This window comes from Camponotus vicinus, unplaced genomic scaffold (assembly GCF_025532165.1).
Source record: "Camponotus vicinus isolate PSW18456_S1 unplaced genomic scaffold, iyCamVici1.0 SCAF_1, whole genome shotgun sequence".
NCBI lineage: Eukaryota > Metazoa > Arthropoda > Insecta > Hymenoptera > Formicidae > Camponotus > Camponotus vicinus.
Window position 1 is genome coordinate 29,148,100 of NW_028141945.1, and position 9,837 is coordinate 29,157,936.

At 33.3% G+C, this 9,837-nt stretch overlaps 1 pseudogene; it reads left to right on the top strand.

The window, feature by feature from the left end:
* The first annotated feature begins 9,323 nt into the window (after positions 1-9,323).
* On the top strand, positions 9,324-9,837 carry LOC145968835 (uncharacterized; annotated as a pseudogene).

Genomic DNA, 9,837 nt, shown 5'->3' on the forward strand with positions numbered 1-9,837 from the left:
CTCTCGCATGATAAAAAGATTGACACACGAAATAAAACTCACCCTGTATATATATATATATATCCGCGGATATATATATATATTTCCGCGGATGTTACAGTGGTTCGGAGGTTATCAGTCAGAATGTACAGGGAGGAATTTACGTTAAGAATTAAGTTCTGACTGGTTGTTGCAATATATATATATATATATATATATATATATATATATATATATTCTGACTGATGACCTTCGAACCACTGTAACATCCGCGGAAATATATAATACATACCCACACACACATAGTTATAAACGCTAATATGTAATTTTTCATTCTTTCTTCATTTCATTAAATAATATATTGTATTTTTCATTTAAAATGTATAATATTTAATTATTTAATATATATATATATATATATATATATATATATATTAAATATATATATATATATATATATATATATATATTAAATAATTAAATATTATACATTTTAAATGAAAAATACAATATATTATTTAATGAAATGAAGAAAGAATGAAAAATTACATATTAGCGTTTATAACTATGTGTGTGTGGGTATGTATTATATATTTCCGCGGATGTTACAGTGGTTCGAAGGTCATCAGTCAGAATATATATATATATATATATATATATATATATATATATATATATATATATGTATGTATATATATTGCAACAACCAGTCAGAACTTAATTCTTAACGTAAATTCCTCCCTGTACATTCTGACTGATAACCTCCGAACCACTGTAACATCCGCGGAAATATATAATACACACCCGCGGAAATATATAATACATACCCACACACACATAGTTATAAGCGCTAATATGTAATTTTTCATTCTTTCTTCATCTTATTAAATAATATATTGTATTTTTCATTTAATGTATAATATTTAATTATTTAACCCCCTCTCTTCCCTGAATCCCGAGATCGCACTAGGTCCCGTCCCGCGTAAAAAGGATTAAGTTCCTTTACTGAAAAGGGACCACCGAGCGAATAGATCTAGAAACACAGCGTTAAAGGGACCTTCGATCGCTGACCTGTGTCAGCCTTCACATTCGCTCGAACCGATCCATACACACGCCCGAATAAAGTGTGTCACGGGGTAAATAAGTTGCGTCCTTCCATACGGTCCATCCATTCTAGGGTCTGGACGTAACATATATAAACACAAATATAAATCTTCTTGCTTCAATATAAGCCTTCTTTTATTAATATCCTCAGCCTCGTTCTTAATTCCGTTAGATTTCTGGCACTAACAGATTTTCTTTTATTATTCGATACGCTAAGTAGCGACTAACCCTTCGACGTATTCTTATTAATTGATTTTTAATTAACGACTGTCCGCCGCGGATTCGCGATGGATGGTTTTTAATACCTTGTTTTTGGGGGTATTTTGGAAGGGATCGCCTAGCGACATGACCATACGGTCATGAAGGACTTCGTGGAGGTCAAATCTAAGTGCAAGCGAAGGAGGTTCAAAGTCGAAACCCTTCGTTGCACTTTCGCGTTTCCGACGAATTCGCACGTGGTTCGCTGAGATGGCGGTTTTACGCGGTTCGCGAACATTCCATCGCGTTTCAATAATAAAATTTATATTAACTGTAAAATAAAGTTATAGTCCTTCAGACTATAACAACTGTTATTTTAAATTTAATATTATTATTACTTAATATTATTATTATTCCATTTTTTAGTCCAATTTTATATAATGATTTCTATTCTATTTTATTCTAGATATTCAAACATTGTAGGCATTCATTTTAGATATTTAAGAAATTCATTGACATTACGCAAAAATTACAAATGTAAAACTGAAAGGCATCCAAAGTCGAAAAGCATGAGTTAAGAAATAAATAAAATTAAAATTAACCTTTTAATTACTATTACCTCATTCGAGTATTGAAATGTATGACGATAACACTTTTAAAAATAAACAAATAAATTCAAAATTAAACAAAAAATATTGAAATAAAAATGTGAAATAAATATGAAATAAATATGAAACATGAAATATGAAATAAATATGAAATATGAAATAAAAAATCAAGCGCTTAATATACCACTGGTATATATCATTGTCTGATGTAAATGTGTTATCTTTACAACGCTTAGAATAATCACCATTTTACAAATGAATTGGGGTGTTCTTCCGAATAGGGAACCCCTCTGATTGAGATGAAACTTTGCACATAGCTTCAGGAAATCATATTAAGATCAACTATCAAAGTTATTTTATTCGGGTTTTGAATGATTCAAAAATTATGAATAAAAATATAATTAAAAATCGTAAAAATCGATAAAAATTAAGCTTCAATAATCTTGACCTTGACATGTTATCAAGGTTACTATTCTGAGTAACATTTAAAAGATTTTAATCGTCGCTGGTTGTTTATTAAAAAGTTATTAAAAGTTAAATAAAAAATATTTTATAAAGAAATATAATTCTTTATCTATGTGAAAAATAAAAACTAAACTAAAAATCAAAACTAAACTAAAATTCTTTAATTTTTATTCTTTTTCCTTTTTTTTGGAATTAAGTTGAGAATACGTATCTAACCTAACCTCACTTAATTAAAACTAACTTAAATTAAACTTTATTATTTTATATTTCTACTTCTTTTTTCGAAAGTCAAGAACATACTTATATACTTAACTTAATCAAACCTAGACTAAACTAAACTATTTAGGATTTCCTTTTTTAACTTTTTTTAAATTTTTCCTTTTTTTAGAAGTTAAAGATATATTTACATATTTATATATCTAATCTAACCTAACCTAAGCTCAGGTGTAAATATCACTAGCTTATACTTTTTTATAATAATCAACTATACCTCCACTCATCTCTGACCTATACAAAAAATTATTTTAGAATCATAGTTGCAATTATTCACCAACCCCCGAGTACATTCTAACAATAAATGTTATCAAGCAAACAAATGGGTGCATATTTTCTTTCGTTATTTCCCCACGCCAAAGACACTCGCACAAGTGAATCGAGGTCATCCTTAGAAATACCTCCTCGCTGGAAATGCCGCCATTGAGACTGAATCATCTGAGTGTTTACCCCGGTTTCTGGATCTACAAAATGTTCTTCATGATTAACGTTCAAATAATTATAACCATGATCTTTAAGACAATCATAGGCACGCCAGCAGTCCGAATAGATTATTGTCCCGGAAATTATATGTTTTTTTATTAAAGGAAGCAAAGTCTCACTTGTACGACGATTTCCGGAACAAATCTCCAAACGGAGCTCTCTCGTGTCCGTCTGAATTGTCCCAAAAATCCAAGTTCCTTCAATGAAGCGACCTCTTTCATATTTTCGCTTACCAAATTTCATTTCATCGATTTCGATAATTTTAGCCCGGCCCGCCAAGCGGTCCTCGGCTTTCAAAGAGCCAATCAAGTGCAAACATACATACTTCTCTTGAAAAACTATATATACTATGGCAACTATATACAGGGTGATTCATATAAAGTGACCGATGTGAACATTAGCTAAAGTTGAAGAGCTATGAAAAAATTTTTATATCGACAGATGTTTGACACAGAGGGGGACATCGTATGGTACAAACGGTATTTTTATAGATGAAGGCATTAAGGAGATTTCAAGATCAACTTAATTTTTTTAAATGGAATCCCCTACTTTTTATTACATATTCTTGTAGCTCATCTCAAGAGCTTTCTAAAACACTATAATTAAGTTAGTTTTCATTAAGTACTTTCCGAGTTATGAGGCTTGAAATAATTTCTTAATTTTATATAAACCGTAAAATATCTTGTAAAATATTCATTTTTCGATTATCTTACCTTAATACTTTTACGTACAAAATAATGAGAGGAATCAATTGGTGTAAAGAAAACATATAGTTGTTTCGAAGAAAAAATATGTAATTTGCAATTAACAATTACATTTTTTCTTAAAAATAACTATGTGTTTTCTTTACACCATCTTGAATTGATTCCTCTCATTATTTTGTACGTAAAAGTATTAAGGTAAGATAATCGAAAAATGAATATTTTACAAGATATTTTACGGTTTATGTAAAATTAAGAAATTATTTCAAGCCTCATAACTCGGAAAGTACTTAATGAAAACTAATTTAATTATAGTGTTTTAGAAAGCTCTTGAGATGAGCTATAAGAATATGTAATAAAAAATAGGGGGTTCCATTTAAAAAAATTAAGTTGATCTTGAAATCTCCTTAATGCCTTCATCTATAAAAATATCGTTTGTACCATACGATGTCCCCCTCTGTGTCAAACATCTCTTGGTATAAAAATTTTTTCATAGCTCTTCAACTTTAGCTAATCGGTCACTTTATATGACTCACCTTGTATACTTTGAAAAGTATATTATCTATAATTTATTACTGATATTTGTTATTTAACATATTTAAAAAAATTTTTTTCTCTAATTTTAGATTTCCTTTTTCGAAAAGATAGCGTAATAAAGAGATATTGAAGAAAAGTTTTCATCATTTAGAAACAAGTGTAAAATATATAGAAAAATTACAGCATTATGTATCACTAATGTCCAATAATAATTTACGGGGTACCAAGGAAATGGAATTGAGTAATCTTCTGCGTTCTATAACTGGACATTTTATAATTTACTGTTTTGTTTTGGATGATATAAATAGAATTATTTCACAATATATACACAATATATACACAATTATAATGGTATATAATAAACCAAATTTCCATTAACATTATAAATTAATGTAAATATTGTACAATTAATATGTAAATTTTTTTTCAGGTACAATAACTAATTTGACTTATATATAATTTTGGTCTAATTTTCTATTGAATAAGATAATATCGGTTAATATACAAACAGACCAAATTTATATGCATGTCAAAGATGTTCTTAGAAAAGCAAGTTACTATTATTGCACAATATTTTCATCCATACATTACTCAATCATCGATCGATGATTAAATGATATGATGCAAATTGTATTATCTCGCCTAAAAAATAAATATGCTACTCACTCAGTATTTTTGACGTCTTCTGAGCAATTTACTTTTTGGAGAAACAATAATATCAATGATAACATTTGGAATCCAAAAGATGCAGATCAAATTATCAGTATTTTTGAAGAAACTATATTTTCTGAATTATATATTCATCAATTATACCAATTATTGATTACATTAAATATCTCAGCTAAATATATAGATTATGTAAGTTATTTTACATTATATTAAATTGTAACGATACTTTGTTATGCACATAACTATGTGTTATATATCTTATAAATATAATTATATAATTATAATTTTTCTAATAAAATTTGATGATTTGATAGATTAGAACATTACGAAAAATGTCTACTGTCTACTACATATCACAGCGTAGCTAGAAGACTTGATATACGCTGCTTTCTGAACGTTACTGATAACGGGAATCTTTTTGTAACAATTGCAATATTTGTTGCAATTATATGGAAACCAAAATAGTTAGTAAACAATTTTAATTTGAGAGCTTTTTAATCTATTTGATATAATTATTATTATACATATAATTATTTTTAGTAATACTATTTCTATTATTTTCAGTAGTACAGAAGATTGTCAATTGGAAGAGTATTTTTATATGATGAAACATCCCACTTTATGGATACGTCGCTCAAACATTAGAGGGAATTATTTCGTACCCCATCCAATAGATCCATTATGTGATATATCGGTAAGCAATTTTTTACATATAATTTATTTATTAATTTTAATAGAGAAGAGAGAGAAGGGAAAAGAAGATAAAAATTAGTTTTAATAAATCTAATAATCAATTATAAGTCTTATAATATAAATCATTAGAATCCATAAATAATAGTTAGTTAATGGGTCAATATATTCTATGAGCAAAATTTAACTTATTTTCATTTTCTTTTCTGTAATTAAAATATATATATACAGGGTGTCCCATTTTAACTTTCACACTCGAATATCTCGAAACCATGGCGGTTTCAGTGAAAATGTTTTAAACAAAAATTGTATGGTTTTAAGGTGGCCATAAGATGGTGTCATTGGTTTTACCTTGAAAAGTCGTTTGAAGGTCACGTAAAGGTCACCTCTAACTTTTTAAATGGGACACTCTATATACTTTTACATATTTTTGTAGCTTGTCTCGAGAGCTTTCCAAAACACTATAATTAAACATTTTTTCATTAAGTACTTTTCGAGTTATGAGGCTTGAAATGATTTCTTAATTTTACATAAACCATAAAATATCTAGTAAAATATTCATTTTTCGATTATCTTACCTTAATACTTTTATGTACAAAATAATGAGAGTAATCCATTGGTGTAAAGAAAACATATTGTTGTTTTTAAGAAAAAATATGTAATTTGCAATTAACAATTACATATTTTTTCTTAAAAACAACTATGTTTTTTCTTTACACCAATTGATACCTTCACCAATTGAAGCCTCACATATTTTTCTGCCTCACATACTTTTCTAGTCTGCGAATATTGTTTTCTAGCAATTATTCGTTAGGCTGAAAAATGTGTGAATGCTCTCTCCACAGGATTTGCGTCGATGCCGTTGCCACGGATGGATTCTATCGCTCGTTGATCAAATGGGCGTATAGACACGTCTGACCTCCCACATACATCCCTGTCTTATATGGTGTGACGTTGTCATCCCGACGCGCGTCCATCCACCCCGGAAATCTTGACGGGGCGCGAGCCGAGCGGCCGCGCCAGAAAAAGATTGCGAGAGCCGTATCGAAATCTCCGGAGAAACGAGCCTTTGTTATATTTCGCGTTATTAATTAATTTTTTTGTATTATTTTATACGTCGGGCAACCCGCCGGAAAGCAACCGGAAGAGGCAGAAGAAGAATCCTTTTTGCGACAGCCGATACGACATTTCCGACCTCCGATTCGAGAACGGAGATAGCGCCCGAGGATCAGGACAGCGCAGAGTCGCGGGCAGAATTCCTGCAATGAAAGGAGGAGAAGTCTCCAAGAAACAGCTGTCTTGAACCGGGATCACCGGGCCGGATCGGCGCCACCCTCCGAGGACGGAGGACGAAAGATCGACCTCAGGAAGACCGCCGATAGCAGGGTCGCCGACATGAAGATTTTCAAATTATCGGGGCCGTTACGGCCCCCGATACGGCGTTGCCGCGGGGCGCATTAATATCTCGCGTGTCGCAGCGCTATTGGCCGCGGATCAGCGCACCCCTGCGCGCAGGATTGACGCCGCTATCGACCCTGGATCGCGAGATCCAGGGAGACACTCTGGTGCGGGCGCTCGTTAAAAGCAGTCGTCTCTTGAATCATTGTCGTTGTCGGGATATTAGTGTGAGCCGTTGTCGAGATTGGCGAGAGGACGAGACCGAGGATCATCCCCTGTCCACGGGAGCGAGTATCGGAGGTTGCCCATCATATAATTGTAAGCCACGTACGCGATTTCGTCCGCGGACCGGCCGCTCTGTCGCCGTCGCCATTTTCGTGTCTCGTTGTCGCTCGGTCTTTGTACCGAGCTTTCGATTTTCGTGTATTTCGGGTGACCGGAGACAAGCGACCGAGGCAACAAGGATGATCGTAACATCGGCCGTAGTCGATAAGGAACTGTTCGTCTCTTTCCGGGATTCGGGGTGTCGTAAAACGCGTAGCGACCGGCTCTCGTATATCGACCACGTGCGCGGTAAATCGCGGGGAATGCGTTCGCTATCCGTGCTGTTGAAAAGAGTTGTCGAAGCCGCGTAAGACATCCCCGCAATCGATCTCCGGGCGACTTTCGTGTATTAATTAGCATGTATGTGAGTGTATGATCGTTGCGTCTCGTGACGTTGCGAATATCGTGCTGTCTTTGTCGCGCTCGTTACGTGTATGATTTGCGCTTATTGCGAGATATTTGTCGTGTGAGTGTGTCGCGGTGCGTGATAGATTACGATAAATTAGGAAATTGCCGAAATTTGAGGGCTTCGCGTAAGTAAAAAGAGCGTTACGCCGAAAAGAAAGTAAGCGGCGTCCGACGATTGTCGATTATTATCGATCGCATCGAACGCGCTCGTCGCAAGCGAGATTTTCCGTCTTCGCAAATTGCTTAATTACTCTCGCTCAATTATTAAGCCTCTTTACGAACATATTGCTGTCGATTAAATGAGCGAGTGAAAGAATAAAAGGGAAAAGATCTGTAAAAGGAGTCGTCGATGAGATTGTCGAAATTTTCGTTACGTTTTCGAAACGCCGTTCGGCCTCGCAAAATCCGGCCATAAAAACAGGCCAGAAGAACTACAAATATCAGCGCTTTCTTATGGTCTCGATTTCGTATTGTTATCTATTATACATTCCGTTATTTCAAATTTTCAAAGTTACGTTAACATCTGTTATATTTCGTTATTTTAAATTTGCTAATTTATGTTATTATTATTTCTCTCTTGGATTCGTTATTTCTGTTACTTTATATTTTTTTTAATTTCTTTTCTTGAATAAATTTGTTATATTTTCTTTTATATTAAGCTCGCGTAATTTATTTGAGTGTTCGCGTTTCATGATTGTTAAAGTCCGTTGTGCCTGTCGATTTTCGTAATTCTCGAAAGCCTCGCATAAAATAATTCAATATTCTTTTCAACAGAGCCTGCCCCTCTGAGTGGGATCCGTTAACGCACGGTGCGATAGCGCACCAACCGATAGCACACGAAAAATTGAACACAATTCCCGACAGCCCACGTCCCGATAGCCCACGTCCCGATAGCACACAAAGTAAATCGCGCACAATCCCGATAGCACACCAATGAGAAAGTACACGCACAGACTGCACCCTCGCCCCCACGCCCCCCCGCCCCGTTGCAAACCCATGTGGAACCTTGTGTGCTATCGGGACGTAGGCTATCGGGAATTGTGTTCAATTTTTCGTGTGCTATCGGGTTGGTGCGCTATCGCACCGTGCGCTAACGGGACCTTCCCGTGCGGGGAACACCCTCCATCTTAGTTCCTCCAAGTGCGAGTATCTCTATCCGCCTTGTATTTTTGACGACGTTTTCGCTCCCCCTTAGCATCCTCCTCTCTAACACCTCGAGGAGGAATTGTATATAAAAATTATCATTTGTGAAAAACGTCGCAATATGTATATACATATGAGTAGTTCAGATGTTAATATATAGTGATAACTATCTATATAATTTAAGTAATTACAGTAATTGCTTTGAAAACACTGGATCAGAGATATTAGTTAAATATTATTACATATTATATACATTTATTACGTACATATACAGGATAGATCTGACATCGTGATAAATGAACAATTAGAAATAAGAAAGGAAAAAATTAAATTTACGATTGGTATGATCGTAATGCATTCAACTAAACCGTATTTGTATTCGATTGAAAGATATTATCATCATATTGGCGTGATAATTGGATGGCATTACAAAGTTATGTTCGTACGAGAATTTTCTAGTTCCGCATCTGAGTGAATGCTGTGACAATCAGCATATATGTTTATGTATATCTCAAACTTGCAATTCCAGATTTACCAGTAAAACACACTATATAATTCTTGCAGAAAATCACAAATATGTTATGTACCACAAGGTATGTATAAAATATTAGTAGCATTCTCTTTTATAAATTATATATATTTTATATGATTTTTCATTTATCTACACGCAATATATAAAATATTTTTTTTTTTATTTTAGATACTGTATCAATAGGTCCACCAAAATTCGTCAAAAATGAGAGATAAGACGATACTTTTCTAAATTCAAAGTTACTCATTACGTACCAAATGAAAACTTGGCAAAAAATTATCCAATTGACATTGCTGTTATGCACGAAATATTTCCAAAGCAATAG